The sequence below is a fragment of the Pinus tabuliformis genome, chromosome 1_1, assembly GCF_031772625.1.
Source record: "Pinus tabuliformis cultivar Carrire ecotype Pingquan chromosome 1_1, CPIR1, whole genome shotgun sequence".
NCBI classification, from domain to species: Eukaryota; Viridiplantae; Streptophyta; class Pinopsida; order Pinales; family Pinaceae; genus Pinus; species Pinus tabuliformis.
This window is the reverse complement of record NC_142297.1, coordinates 293,602,779-293,619,840: the sequence shown is the minus strand read 5'-3', so window position 1 is coordinate 293,619,840 and position 17,062 is coordinate 293,602,779. Positions and strand designations below refer to the sequence as shown.

Genomic DNA, 17,062 nt, shown 5'->3' with positions numbered 1-17,062 from the left:
TTTCACGTGCAATTTTTTTATGAACCTACATTATTTAAATGTTTTGTATAGTTATTTATTTATTTTTATTTTTAGAGTTTTTTTTTTTTAACAGTGATTCAACTTTGATGATAGACAAACAATGTTATACATCATACTAGGTTGTAAAATGAGCCTCTCAACTTAAAAATATACCTCTCCACTCAATAATTACTATTATATACTTTTTACATTAAACCATCTTTTAATATTAAAAACATGATTTAATAACACATCATACTAGGGTGTAGAATAAACCTCTTAAACCAAAAATATACCTCTCCACTCAATAATTACCATTATATACTTTTTATATTATACCGTTTTTTAATATTAAAAAATATGATTTAAATTATTGGGTAATATGATATCATTTTTTTTATTTTAAATATTACATTAATTGCGCACCATGTAATTAAACATATAAGCATATTAATATACATTATGTCATTTTTCCATATAATCGACCCATTAATAAAAGGGAATACCATAATTTGACACGGTAAAATTAAATCATGTCATGCTCATCTCCATATGAATGCATTACAATAATAAAATTAATTAATAATATTTATCATGCATAGTGTGAAAATCTTAAACCTATAACCTTTATAAATGTGATTTATAGAATTTAATTCCTTTCCAATTATTTTTTTAATTGGAAATTAACCACAAATAGTGTGGTATGGCTTTTTGAAACTTTGATGCGTCATGAATGTGACACCTCTACCTACTTCCACTTACAATGTGGAAAGGAGGACCTCGAGACACAATAATGTTCTAATAATGATAAAATGCATTTATCGCGTGGAATTTTCTAAGGGGAAAGAAGATAAAAGGGATAACCATCGAATCAACTCAAAAGTGCGACGACATTTGACGCCACATATTTCCAGATAAACATTAAAAAGAATGCCACTTTATAATACGTATCTAAAAATCAATGCAGGATACTGTATCGTTTAACCATGGTTAAATGTTTGGAGGTTTTTCTTGGCTTATTTTTCCTGCACATTTATCTAAATTTAGTTGGAAAAATTTCGGAATTATAAGTTTAATTTGATTGGTTCACGTAATTTAAGCGTTGCTGGTGTTATCTAATTTTTCCAAGTTAAGAATCTATTTATATATAAAAAATAATAATATAAAATTTTGTTTTTCCTTCACTTTTATTTAAATTTAGTTGAATTTTTTTTCGAAATTATAAGTTTAATTTGATTTATTCACATAATTTAAGCGTTGCTAATGTTTTCAAGTTAGGAATCCATTTATATATTAAAAATTAATTAAAAATAATAATATAAAATTTTGTTCACATCATAGTTATCAATTCTACCAAATTGGCCCAAAAAATAAGAATTTTCAATGATTCCATTACATTCACAGATTAATATGCTAGTTTCAGTTCAGTATGAATATTGAATTGATTAATATTTTGTCTCTAAAAATATATAAAAGGAGGGAATTTGCATCGAATTTGACCAAATTGGCCTAAAAATAAGAATTTTCAATGATAGATATGCTAGTTTCAGTTCAGTATGAATACTGAATTGATTAATATTTTGTCTTTAAAAAATTGTAAAAGAGGTGATTTGTCAAAAAAACGATACAACTATAAAACTCCTCTACCTGTTTAGCGGAACATGTTTTTGGAAGATGGCTATTACCATTTGCCTGTCTGAGTACGGTGTGGGATTTAATTAGCCCGTTCCATTTTCAATGGATCATAATAAGAACGGTTAGTTTATTGATTCCAAGAATAGTTAGTTTTTTTCCGGAGAGAAAAATATGTATGGTATTATATTGAGAAAATATAAAGAGTATATATAAGATAAAACAAGAGCTATATACACTAGCATCTTTGCGAAATATATGGAAAACAAGATCTATAGATATAGGGCCATCATCATGAAGATCAAAAAATATGGGTATAGCATATAGTCTGACAAAATGTAAGGAATTATTTCAGATGTAGAAAAACTAAAAGCCAAAAAGAGAAAAACTGTGAAATATATCTGGATAGGGAAGATAGCAAAAAAGATCAGATCATAATCCCGGGATGAAGAAATCCTGAATGAAGCATGTTCGGTCATCCACAGATATCAACAAGGACCAAGCACCAGGCTCAAGAGATAGAGCATCCTTAGACAGATGGTCTGCCTGATCATTAAGCGAGCGGGGTATGTGCTTGATCAATAAGAATGGTTAGTTAGTTGATCCTCATGTTGTTATTATGGATTAGATTTGAATTTGATAACTAGATTGTTATGTATTCAGAGGGAGACGGACTTAATATTATTCAGGTTTGGATTTGTTTTATGGGTGAAAAAAAAAAATAGTATACCAAAATTATTGTATTTTTTTATATTTATGATTTTATTTTTTTTTCACTTGTGGGAAAACTTATCATAACTTAGTTGTCAAACTAGTAGTGAAGACAGTTATTGTTATTCAAGGAAAACCACGCCACTTGGAATAACCTGCTGGTGGTCTATAACGGCGTAGGGTTTCGCTCCCACCAAATGCTTTTGAGTCTTGGGCCGTTCACCTGTTTCTTTACGCCTAAGAAAACAAACTCTCTTAACCAAGCCGAAACAATTTTAAAACATACTGTAGGCCTTTATGATTTCATTATTTACATTATACTCTAATTTTAAAATTTTATTATTAATATTATCAAATTTTATGTTGATATTTTTAGCATTTCATAATACTAATAAATTTAATATAAATTATTGTAAACAGAAAATGTCTATAACATCTTGAACAGAGAAGTAAATTTGATATAAATTATTGTAAACAGAAAATGTCTATAACATCTTGAACAGAGAAGTAAATTTGATATAAATTATTGTAAACAGCAAATGTCTATAACATCTTGAACAGAGAAGTAAATTTGATATAAATTATTGTAAACAGAAAATGTCTATAACATCTTTAACAGAGAAGTAAATGTCAGAGAATTCATAATTTTTCTTTTTCATTTCAATATTAAGATATATATTGCAATAATTTTTTTGCGTAAATTTAAGAGGGTCCAATTAAATCCGAATCTAAATTGGAATTTGAACTTGATAAGTATCGTTCACACATTGAACCTCTAAATTCAAACGAAAGCGTGACGTTTTCCTTTCGCCCTGTTACGACCATTCAAAGAGGCTCCACTGTCCTCCAAATTAAAAAGGGGAGTGCATTTGTCAAAGAAAAACAACGATCCCTCGCATCTTATCCTACCTAATAACAGTAACTGACATCAACCTAAAACGTAGACCAGCGTTCGCGTCAGGACGCGCACTACGCCCTGCCTCATGTGCAATCCCACTTTCCCATGGTCTTACATAATAAAAAGCCAATTTCCATGCCCATGTATGAATCGTCTGCTCTGCTGAGAATTGTTTCCATGGGAAACACAATAGCTCATGTAGTGTTTTCCAAGAAAATAACAACAAAATTATATAGGTTTGCCATTGCCAGTAAGGCACTGGGATGCAACCGCTGTCCAAGAAAAAAGAGAATGAGTTATTTCACAGGAGACTGTAATGAATTTGAGCATATCAATGGCAGCAATTCGATAGATGTTCCCAAGGGATATTTTGCAGTGTACGTTGGGAGCGAGCGCGCTCGGTTTATAGTTCCTACAACTTATTTGAATCATCCTCTCTTTCAAGCACTGCTCAAGAAGGCCGAGGAAGAGTATGGATTCCATCACCAGATGGGACTTACCATTCCCTGTGAGAGAGTGACTTTTGAATATGTAACTTCTGTTTTGGGAAACAAGGATTCCATGGTACCAAATATGGAGTCCGACAAGATATTGGAGTTGATATAAGCATCGATGTCGCTGATTGCTGTCAGCATCACCTTAAACTGCAATGCAAACCGATGTAAACATTAATATAAAATAGCGGATATGGGAGGATTCATTTAGGAAAATGATACAGCTGGGCTTCTTTTGGGGATATCATTGCATGTTGCCCATGCATTCCAGGTGAAATATTTCTTTTGTAAAACCCATTCAATGATATTTTCATGGTATTTTCTCTGTTAACCAAGTCCTTTAGATTTTTGTCTTGTCAATTTCGAAAACTGCAAAATATTTTGGAAATGGTAATTTAATTTTGAGTAATTCAATTGCAAGTTTATAAATAATTAGGAAATTTGAGAGAGTGAAGTCAAATAGTTAATTTCCGTGATAAGCTTTGACTCTCAAATTTTCAAAATATTGAAAATTCTTCCATAACTATGAGATTTACTTAGCTTTTGTAATATTTTCGTTGATCACAAATTCATCTAGATGTAACCTTGATAACTCATCACAAATTCATTTTTATTTATCATTTTTATGTATAAGAACATTTCCAATTGTGTTATAAAATTAATTGGATTAGATTTGATAAAAAAAATCATGGCAAAAAAATTGGTCATATATATCTTATTGTTATTATTAATTATTTTTTATTTTTTTTAATTTTGAATGATTTAAATTAACAATTTTGACATTCAAAATCTCAAATACTTCTCAAAAATTATTTTCAGTTATATTATAAAAGTTGCAAATAGAATTAAATAAAGAGATTAGTAAAAAGAACTTTTCAATGGAGGTGAATGAGATGCAATGAGAAGAATAAAATGTTTAGCATAAATTAAAAAAATGCATATCTTATATTTTTAAAATTGCTAATTGATCAATCAAAAAATAGTAGCCAATAAAGTTGTTCCTTGTAACGATTTTTGGGTAATTTTGTCTTATATTCTTAAAATTGCTAATTGATCAATCAAAAAATAGTAGCCAATAAAGTTGTTCCTTGTAACGATTTTTGGTTAATTTTCTAATTATTAACTGAATAAAATATAGATGAAAAGTCATCTAATTAGAATTAATATGATATCTTTCAAATGGTTAAAAGAAATAAAATAAAAAACTAAGTCATCTAATTAGAATTAACATGATATCTTTCAAATGGTTAAAAGAAATAAAATAAAAAACTATTTCAAATTTTATTATAAATATATAGTTCAAATTTCCTTACTCAGATTAAAAAATATCATATGAAAAAGAGTTTAAAATTTAAGAAAACTAACCAAAAATATATATATTTTTTATTGTGAAAATGGAAATTTAATATAGACCTATTTATTACTTTTCTATGAAAATTTTAATCATTTTGCTATATTGTAGAAGAAAGCGTCAATAACAAGTTTTCTGTTTTCTGAATATGCGATTAGAAACTCTTGTGGCCTCATTCTTCAGTATTGTCTGACTCAGTACATCCACATCATATTATTCAGTATTGCCTTTGACTCAATACGTCCGCCAATATAAATTATGTTTCAACCCGTCAATATTCGTAAACATCAGCATAAACAAAATAATTAAAGGCCACAACTGCTCTATAATTATCAAATAGACGACTTCTGGAAACTGATGCGCAAAAAATGGACGACGACTTCTGGAAAAGAAAATTTAAAAATCAAATTTGAGAGACCATGATATATACTGAACCGAATTTTAGCGAATTAATCGCCGAATCACATCGAATTGTCGAATTCTTCAAACCCATTCGGCCAAATGTAGTAACTATGCTATAAATCCCTGAACATGACATCAATTGTTGAGAACCCAGTACGCCACCTTTAACGTGACATCAACTGTTGAGAACCCAGTGCCAATACGCAAAGTCTAGGATTCATAGATTGTCTCCATTTTGGTGTTTAGCAAAGCAAGATGCCTTTACCGTTGCTTCCATCATTTATCTTAACCATTCTCACACTCGAGTCTAGGTTACGAATAGATTACAAGTGCATATTCTTTACCATCAGGTTGGAATTATAATTTAAATTATTAAAATTACAAAATTTTATCTATATTTTTTAAATTTTAAATTTATTTATATATTTAAAATAAAATTTAAAATAATTAAAATTAAAATTAATTTTAAATTCATTTATATATTTAAAATAAGAACTAAAAAACTTTCTTAAGAATAAATTTTACAAACATTTGCATAGATATTGCAATCATAAATTATTGTATAACCATTACAAGATAATTGTTAAGAAAACTATAAATCATTGAAACTTTTATATTATCTTGATCTATTTATGGATCGATCAAATCTCTTGATGTGTAATCCTTTTTCTTCAGTAAAAAATGGGAGGAAATGTTTACACCTCCATAGATTTGATCCCTTTTGTTGTGGGGATAAAATAGATTTAGGCTGGTTTAAATTGTGCACAGTCACACATAATATGTCTAAAAGAGATTTGGTCATTTAATTTTAAATTTTCTTAGTTACTCAGTTTGTTAAGATGATATATACTATTACTCACATGACTGTTGAAAAATGATGAAATATAGAGTTTGAATGAAAAGTGACAATGTAACAATGTTGAATGATAAGAAATGTGAATAATAAGAATGCAGTGAATTACAAACAGTCTTCATTGTGACCAATCTCAAACTATTTTATTCTATTGTTTGTATTGTCACATCTATAATTTTTCCATTTTTTCATATCAACCATATGAAAAGAGCAGTTGAAATCATAGACCATTCAAATATTTAACTTGAGCTATTGTAGTAAACATTAAACCTTGTCTCTCTTGATCTCCAATATTAAGAGTAATTTTCTCCAAATTCTATCATTGTGACTTATGAAGTCTTCAACACGTAGTAAGTTTCAATAGTAGTTGTTTTATATTACCTCATTTGAATGCAAAGTGACTAGCAATGTTCAACGATGGAAAATGAGATAATAAAAATGTAGTTAATTACAAATAGTTTACAATTTCAAGAAGCAAAAGTTTCAAGTAAGTGAACATATTATTTAAAATGATAATTCAATTATTTTATTCATGGTTGAATTATTGTAAAACAGAAATCAATGCATGTTATTAAGTTTAGTCAACCATAGTTAATTTTAGTCAACCTTCTTTAACTTTAGTTAACCATGGTGAACAATGTTCAATTTGAGTGAACCAAAGTTGACCATAGTTAACCACAGACAACTATAGGTTAACCAAATCATAGTTAACCTTATTCATCTATAGTCAACTTTAGTCATGCGTACTCAATCTTATTTTGTCATATTCAGCTATAGTCCACATTGGTTTATCTTAGTCAACCATGGTCAACCATAGTCAACCTTTAAGGCATACAAAATTAAGAAGGTATCCTTAGTCGAACTATGACCTAGATTTAGTAAGTTATAGATTTACTAGGTTGGCCTAGGATTATTAGGTTTAGTATTAAATATTGATAACCATGATTAGCAATGTTCATGCATACTAAATATATCCTACGGTATCCAAAATGATAGTCAATCATAGGTATTCTTAGACAACCTTTGAGTTAGGCTTACTAATTTGATCTAGGTTCACCCATAATGAACTACAATTGACCATAGTTAATTATAATCTACCTTATTTAACCTTAGTTAGTCGCAGCTAACCATATGTTGACCATGGTTAACCATAATAAGCCTTGGTCATCCTTAGTCAATCTTTATAAACCATATTCAACTATAATTAGACTTGGTTGAGCGTAATTAGCTATAGTTAGTCTTAATCAACAATGATTAGTCAACTTTAGTCAACCTTAATTAAGGATTTAAAATGTCTAATAATATGAATATGATAAAGTATATTATTAATATTATTATTAATTCTCTTCGGATTTATATTTTACCAAATTTAAGATTTATTTAATATGTAAGTTTAAAAAGGATTAACACTATAGTAGTAAAGTGCAATAATAATGTCTATTAATAATATTAATATTAAAGTTTGTATTTAATAAACTTTAAATTTATATTTAATAAGTTTAGGGTTTGTATTAGATAAGGTTTAAGGTTTAATTAATATTTAAGTTTTTATGTATTTAATTTTAATATAAATTTTATAACATTTTTCAATAGTGAAAGCATATTGAACATGGAAATACAAATTTTGTGCATTGTGATGAACAAAAATAAGCGAAAAATATAAAACTAATGTTGCAATTTGACAAACAAAAAATAAATGTGACAAACAAAAAATCAACATTTCAATATAATGAACGAAAAGCAACATAGCAATGAAATGAATAAAACTAATGATCTCAGACTGCGACAAAGAAACAATAATGTCACAACATGAAGACAAAGTTAAACTAATCAAAAAGGGAAATTATTCTCATCACATCATGATGAAAAAAAATAGGTTTCAATACGACAAATAAAAAATAAATGTTGCAATGTGATAAGCAATGAGTCAATGTCACATTGTGACAAACAAAAAATCAACATTTCAATACAATGAACCAAAATCAACATCACAATGTGATGTACAAAAATAATGATCTCACACCATGACGAAAAAATAACAATGTCACAACATGATGACATAGTCAACCTTTATAGTAAACATTTATATAGCCAACCATGGTCAATCTTAGTCTTCCTTAGTCATGTTTAGTAAAATATATTCAACTATAGTTAACCTTGGTTGACCATAATCAACCATACTCAACCCTCCTCAACCATGATCAAGTAGAGTTAACTTTAGTAAACCTTAGTGAGGGATTAAAAAGTTTTAATAATATTAATATTAATATTAAAAAAAATGTTAAATAATATTAACAAAAAATCAATGTAACATTGTGACAAAAAAAAACAACATGACAATGTGACGAACAAAAAAATGATCTCACACTGCGATGAAGAAATCACAATGTTACAACATGATAACCAAATCAAATATAGTCAACTTTTATATAGTAAACCATAGTCAATCTCAATAATCTTCAGTCAAGCTTAGTAAACAATGTTCAACTATAGTCAACCCTAGTTGACCATAATCAACAATCGTTAGCTGATCAACTATAATCAACCTTAGTCAAGGATAAAATAATAATAATACTAATAAAGATTGACGACTACTGATAATAATAAGATCGACTATATTATTATTATTGTGGCTGTCTTATATGATTGAATATATTATTAATACCATTAACAATAATTATATTATTATTACTATTAAGGTTGACTATATTAATTAATGTGCATTAATATTAATAAGATTTAATGATAAAATTAACATTAGGATTAGTGAATAAAGTTTAATATTTAATAATGTTACAATATTAATATTAATATTAATAAAGTTGACAACTAATAATAATAAGGTTGACTATATTATTATTATTATATAATTGAACATATTATTAATAGTTAATCATGATTAAAATTGGTCAACCCTATGCTTATTATAATTAATAATCAAATTTATTGACTCATAGACCTCTTGAAAATGGTCTACAAAGTTAGCCTTCATCAACCTTATTCAACCAATCTCAACCTTGATCAATCATAGTCAATGTTTAAAAATATTTAATAATAAAAATATTAATATTAGTAACCTATGAGGCATAGACTATTTGGTTTGCATGGGGTTTAGTTATTTCCAAGTGAAAAGTTCAAACCTCACGGGGAGGGGTTGAGGAATGAAATCCATTTTGGGGGAATTAAACTTCCGAAGGGGTTTGTAGGCTCGACCAAGTCTTGCACATTCCTCATGATAAGCATCCCATCATGGGTAGATCAATCTTCTTCCAACCAATAAGCAAGTTGACCCTGGACTAGGCACAACCTAATTACAAAACAAATAAAATAATATTATTATTAATAAAGTTGTCTTCTACTACTACTACTAATATTATTATTATTATTATTATGATTGAATATCTATTAATCACATTAACAATATTAATATTAATATTAAAGTTGATTATATTAACATTAGGGTTTTTGAATAAGGTTTAATATTTATATTTATAAAGCTTTTAAGGGCTTATTTAATATTCAACATTGTAATTCGATAAACATAAATCAAATCATGGTTAATTGTGGTTAATTAAACTTTATCATAGTTGGCCATAGTAATCCATGTCAATCTTTGTGAATCATAGTCAACCATGGGCAATATAGTCAACCATGAGAAATCATGGTCATCTTCAATCAACCATAATCAACATATAAACTACTATGGTCAACCATTTTTGACCTCAGTCAACTGTGAGCAAGCATGAACACCTTCCATTAACCATAGTAACCACAATCAACCATGATCAACCATAATTATTTGTTCTGAGAGAGAATCAATATGGTCAACCATAATTAATTATAACCTATGATAGAAAATTAGGGTAAACCATGGTCTACTATTATCAAATATGAAGAACCATGCTCAACCATGGCTAATCATAATCTAAAAAGTAAGAAAACTTTCGGTAAAAATCACATCAGAGTTTTGTCATCACGTTTCCAACCATCCAGTGTGATTCATCGCGAAGACAAGATGAAGAACCATATTCTGACATCAAGTTAAATAGATGAAGAGAATTTTTTTTAGCCATTATAATATAAAAGTTAGATTTGACTCAATAAATATTATTTATGGATAAACAATATTTAAATATAAGGAAACAATTGTTAGAATATAGTAGTTAATATTGAATTAAGAAAAATAATTAAGAAAAATAATTAATCAAAATGAAAATTTTAATGAAATTAATATCTAACATAAAAAAATATTTAGTTTGAACATAAATATTCAAAACTATAAAACAATTAATAAAATAAAAAAAAATATTTCGATCTAACTTAAATAATCAATTAAATAATAATAATAATAAATGTCGAACTTAAATAAAAATATATGGGTCAAACCTAAATAATCAAAACACTAAAAAATAAAATTAATATTTGGGTCAAATTTAAATAGTAAACAAAATTAATTCTAAAAACTTAAAAATAAATAGAAATAATAAATGGTCAAACTTAAAATAAAATTAATTAATTAACTAAATAAATCAATCAATAATGAAGAAAATAAAGTAATTAATCACTTATTAGAATAAAGTTCAAAAATACAAATAAATAATAAAAATTAAGAAACTAGAAATAAATAAATAAATATAAAGGAAATAAATAAAAACTTAAGAGGAAATGACAATGATCTAACAATTGCTAATTTTCCATCCAACATCTCTATTTAGATCACTTGGCTTCCTTTCAATCTCTATAGTCTCTCTAAGCTTGAGCTGATGGAAATGATCTATCCTAGCAATGATCCGAGCGTCTACAATGCAAATGTGGTGTTTTGACTTTTCCACATGTTTTGCTAATGATGACGAATGAGTCCTCCCATGTTTAATGACTGCCACATGTTCCTAAATCCTCTGATTTATTGAGCGATGAATGATGCAGGAGCATCCAGCTAGGGCACCATGACCGGGTATTGGTCTCCACCAAGGTGGAAATTTGTATTAGCAAATTGGTTTCTTTATGTTCAGTTTGTCAAAGTAGGATGTAGGACTTCGTTTTCTTTTTAATCTCGGTATTAGTTAAAGACAGTTTGGTCGATTAGGGTCGTTAACTCATTTGTCTTTAATAAATAGTAGATTAATAACTCCTCTGTCATTTCAAAGGAAAAAGGCAAATATGTCTAATGTAAAATCTTGTAGTATAGGCAGAACCAAATACATGCATATTTATGTAACTAATAAGAATTACAACTGAAAAAGTAACAACACAGTTCAGGTAGCTGTGAACAGAGGATATAAATGTAAATGAGAAAATCATTAAAAAGGTTCAGCATTTAGCATACAAGCATTGATAATAAAAGAGCAGACAATTTTATTCGAATCCATCTGTGTAATCACATATTTTTCTTTATTGCTTCCTAATTCACTGAACAATTAGAGTAATCGACACAGTACAGGCACACTATCTTGTCTACTTTTTTCTTTTCTTAAAGAGACAGAGTTCAGATAGTTGAGACTGTAATGAATTTCCAGAATGAGGGTTTGTAACCCATGAAGAGAAATCAGCATTTAATGTACAAGAACAAACGCAAACAATTCGGGAAAATTAAGCATATACGCATAGTCATACAAGCCAGACATCATTTTCTCAATTTCAAATCCATCCATCTGAACGAATACGAGAGTGACTATAGTACTTTTGGGCCATTGAAGAAATTACGAATATAACCACGAGATAACAAGCACAGTTTGAGGGCATTCAAGCCAGAACAAGAGGAACAACAATAAAAAAATTACCATTAAAACAGAGGTAATTCAAAGCCAACATTTTCTCTGAAATTTCCTTTCAATTATAACATGAAAATCTCTGAATATACATAGCAGAGCTCGAATATAACCTATGAACAGTCACAAAACCGACGGCCAACAAAACCTAGATGAGGGTTTTTGGAAATAGCTCCTATTTTGCACAAATTTATAGACAACAAGCATAAAGGCTAAGAGAGCTTGCATTAAAAATGAACCAAGAGGCTGGACTATAGCTGAAAGACATCAACGACAAGCATTGAGGAAACGAGACCCTCTAAATTACAGGCCCTAACTCTAAAACCAAAAATTGGTGACGGTGACAGAGCCTACCAAGCAAAAGCCGAATAGACTACTCTAGGCACACCCAACTGCAAACCCATAGCCTACAAAAGAACCAAGACCAGACTTTGAGTAAACTGTCAACAATGGGAGAAAAAAGAAGTGCATGAATTTATACAAGGAAGGGATACATTTCCTTACCTGAAGGGTTCACAGCGTGAATAGAGCACAGGCCATTGAGCCACGAATTCCAGACATTGACTGAGACAAAGGAGCAACAACATTAGAAGCAGAACAACAAAAAGAGAAAAGTCAATCATGGACGGACAAAGTTCCCTGCAGTGGAGCCGAAGACAGGAGAGCGCCATTGTTTTGTAAGCTAGATGCATGCCAAAACCACTGAGATTTACCAGCAAAACGAGCTCATACCAGAATAGAGACTGTGGAGCAAAGACAAGTCAGTTGCATAAGAATCACACGTGAATAAATACACAGGCGAAAAAACCCTCATTGTTTGGATAACGTGCCAAGACCATAAGGTGAATGCAAGAGCTAAACGTTCAGGCAAAGTAACCCTGACTAGCACGCCCAACAGTTGTAGCGTAGCTACATGCATAGGCGGCATAACCTTACTAGAGCAAACCCTCGACAACAAGGAGCAAAGAGCAGAAATGACTGAGTGATGGTAGGAGGGAAGGTTTTGGCGTGAACGAGGAGCAGGAAACGCAACCCAAGGCACAATACAGCATAATAACTACGCTCATAATTACCAACACATTAGATTCCAGAAATATCCAAGGTCAAGTCTTTAACTATAACCTAATCCACAGTTTAATCATTATTTACATCATTTAATTAGTGATTAACCTAAACATTGTTGGGCTGGTCCCATCATAGTGGTATTAGAGCAAGGCATTGGAATTGGCTAAAGAAATGGAGGTAGGAAGGAGAGGCTGTGGAAGAGGTGTTCGGAGGATAGCAGAGGAAGGACTGAGAGAGGAGATCAGGATTCTTACTACCCTGTTGGGAGGCAGTTGAAGCTAGGAAAAGAAAGGATCTAGAGATAGGTGATGATAGCGAAGAGGAAGTTGTAGCGACAACAGATGGATCGGATGGAGAGGGTCTGAAAATGAGACTGTTAAGGTCGGTCTTAATGGAAAGTAGTAAACCCAAACCAAAACTCCCAAATTATGACAGCAGTTTGTCCATAGAGGTTTTGTTGGACTGGATCAGTGAGCTGGATAAGTATTTTGAGTGTGAGGAGGTCATTGAAGACCGCAGAGTTAAGTTTGCTACGACAAAGTTGAAGGGACACATATCCCTATGGTGGGATAGTGTCCAAATAGAGAGAAGGAGACTGAACAAGTTGTCGATCAAAAATTGGTCAAGGATGGTGGCCAAGTTGAAAGGCAGATTTCTGCCTAAAGATTACCAGATTCCACGGAACAAGCAAATGCATAATCTGAAACAGAAAGGAATGACAGTAAGGGAGAACACTGAAGAGTTTTATCAAGTGAACGTAAGGGCCAGTTATACAGAGGATACCCCGGAGAAGACAACCAGGTATGTAAATGGTTTAAGGCTAGAAATTTTAGATGAAATTAGTATTCTTTCTCCAAAGAAAATTGAAGAAGCATATCAGAGTGCTATGAAAGCTGAAGAGAAAATTAGTAGAAAGCAAAATGCCACGAGAGGACAAGGAACAGGCAGAGGAAGAGGCTAGTCCTATGGCAGTTGGCAAACTGCTAGCAGTAATGAGGAAGGCAGCAATTCTAAAGCTTCTGGATCAGCAGAAAAAGGTGACAATACGAAAGGTGGTAGGCCATATCAGCGAGGTAGGGGAAATGGATGAGGCAGAGGAGCTGGTTACCAATGTTACAGGTGTTACAAGTGGGGACACAGATCATTTGAGTGTCCTAAGGTAGACCAAGCTAGATAGAGGGGTGCGTATGTCACACATCCAAAAGAAGCAGAGGCACCTCCCCAAGAAGCAGAAAATGCTCCAGAAATAGGAGAAGCCCTAGTTTTGAATAAGGTGTTGTTAAAACCAGCCAAAGAAACCACCGAACAAACTTAGCAGAAAGCTTTGTTTCAGACAGTTTGTAAATCACACGGTAAGTGCTGTAAGCTAATTATTGACAGCAGTAGTACAAATAACTTGGTGGCCATAGAGATGGTGGAAAAGTTGGGGTTGAAGCGGTTAAAACATACCACCCCTTACAAAGTTTCATGGTTGCAAAAAGGACATCAGTTGCTGGTAGATGAACAATGCGAAGTGGAATTTCATATAGGTAGATATAAGGATAAGGTCATTTGTGACATAATGCTAATGGATGTATGTCACATACTGCTAGGCAGGCCATGGCAGTATGATAGGGAAGTGGTACATGACAGAAAGACAAACTGCTATAAGTTTGTCAAGGATGGAATCAAGCACACGCTTGTGCCCATCAAGGAGGAAGAAACAACACGGACAAGTGAGACAAGAGTATTGTTAATGAGCAGAAAATAGTTTATGAAACAAGTTGAAGACAACGAGGTGAGCTATGCTGTTGTAAGGAGAGCAAAGACGGTACTGTTGCATACAGAGGTGTCAGATTTACCCACAGAAATTCAGCAGACGTTTTAGGAGATTACCGATATAGTGGTGGATGACTTGCCAGATAAACTTGTTATAGACATTTTGGGCATTGCAACCCCAATCATACATGTCCATAAACCAAGGGCTCCTAAGTCCCTAAAAGTGTTGCTTCACACCCTAAAGGAACAAGGTCAGATGATTACATCATCTCCCAGAAGTTCTCCACAAAAAACTGCCTAGAACTGGTCAAAGGTGGACCATACAAACTACCCAGTGCAGAGGGTGCGATGCATCCCACCTGCTCAGTGTAAAGGGTGCGATGCATACTAGAAAGCTCTTCTGTAGGGTGCGATGGGCGAGAGTAGAAAAATGGCAGAGACAATTTGCAAGGTGGATCGTCATGGAATCTTCCAGAAACTTCTCCTGTGACACTTGCCTCTCTGAATTCGCCAATGGATGAGTAAGAGATCATCAATCTCCAAGTGGAATCAAGAACTATCAGAGAGAGGACACTGATCAAAATCCCAGAAGCTGACTCACCCCCCTGCAATCATCTATATATGGATCCATCATCCCAGAGATCCAGAGGCTGGAATTTTGTATCTTGTAAGGAAGTGTTGTTGGTTTCCTGGTGCAACATCATAGTGTTGGGTGATCTAAGCTTTTCATGAGGTGAAGAAGGGCTTTCATGCTGGGAGGATGACGTTGGGTCAGAACAATTGGTTGTAATCCTCTTTGGTATTCTTGATATTAATAAAGTTATTCAAGTTTTCCTCCACATTCTTGTATGTTTGATGATATACGCATTTGTGTGGTTAATATATATATGGTCTTATATTGTTTATGATTGTAGATCTCTGTTCTTCGATAGTATTATGCTGCTTTGATTCCACAGGTGCTCTTTGAAGCTGGGTAGACGAAGGAAAAGTGGCAAGGATCTATCAGAAGGGAGAGGAACCAAGCAAGGAACCAAGCGCAAGACTGAGGTTGGTGTCCTTTGTTCCCCTCTTATCTACTTCTCATAAAGGAAAGAGAAAGTAGTTTTAGTTTGTTTGTTTCTAAGATAGCTACCAGTCTTGGTGGGACTAGCAGCTCCGAGTGGACACTAGAATTCCCAATAACAAAATGGTGACTCCACTGGGGAGCGAATAGATTGTTTGCTTATCTATATTTGTTTGTTTTATAAACTTATAATTGAAGCCTGAAGTTAAGCCAGCTAGCCTTCGAACTGCATTTGCTATGCAAGTGCAAAGTAGATCAATGCTGCTTCAGTCTATCTCCGGGTTTTGTTTATAAACTGAACAATCGATTTGCAAACATTCTAATTTCCCTAGTGGTGGCTCTAGTAACCTCATTAGATCAGCCCCTGTGATTTCTATTTACTGACTATCATTAGCTCGGCCTAAATCCATGAACTAAGCTGCAAAATGTGACCAAGAACCAAGTTGAAGTCTCGTCCCTGGATCATCGCACTTTCTCCTCTTGGTAATCTGGATGCATCACGCCTCCTGTGTGTAGTAGGTGTGTTGCATCGCACTTTCCCTATGTTGCTGGTGCGCTGATCAGATAAGACCTCTTCTGCTCTCAGATTTTGGTTTCTGTGTTCACTCTCTTCAGCTTTATTTAGGAGTTTTTCTATCTGTGATCAGTATCCCACTGTGGAAACTCCCTTCCTTTGCATGATTCCACCTCCATAGTACAAAGAATTATGAATGTTTTTATGTATTGTGCACCATTTACAGTTCTCTTTTACAAAAAGTAGCATAATCAAACTGTCGTCTTTTGATTTGAAAGTGTCGCAAGTGTCATTTTCAGTCAAAGAAAAGAACTCTATTGTTCCTGATGGTCGATTATACAGTTACTCTTGTATTTGATTTTAATTAGTAGTTTTTCAAGTGTCGAAAGCAGTTCTCAGTTCAAAATAGCAAAGTGTCGTCATTATCTTCCTTTCGTTTTTGAAGAGAAATTTGTTAGTACTGTTGCTTTGAAAAGATAATTCAGATTTGTACTTAGCATTCTTCTTGTCATTCACACATTAAGAAAGCTGAAAAACAAATACATGCATGTGC

At 31.9% G+C, this 17,062-nt stretch overlaps 1 pseudogene; it reads left to right on the top strand.

Moving 5' to 3' along the window:
• The first annotated feature begins 3,376 nt into the window (after window positions 1-3,376).
• Window positions 3,377-3,847, top strand: LOC149212716 (auxin-responsive protein SAUR50 pseudogene; annotated as a pseudogene).
• The last annotated feature ends 13,215 nt before the right edge of the window (window positions 3,848-17,062 follow it).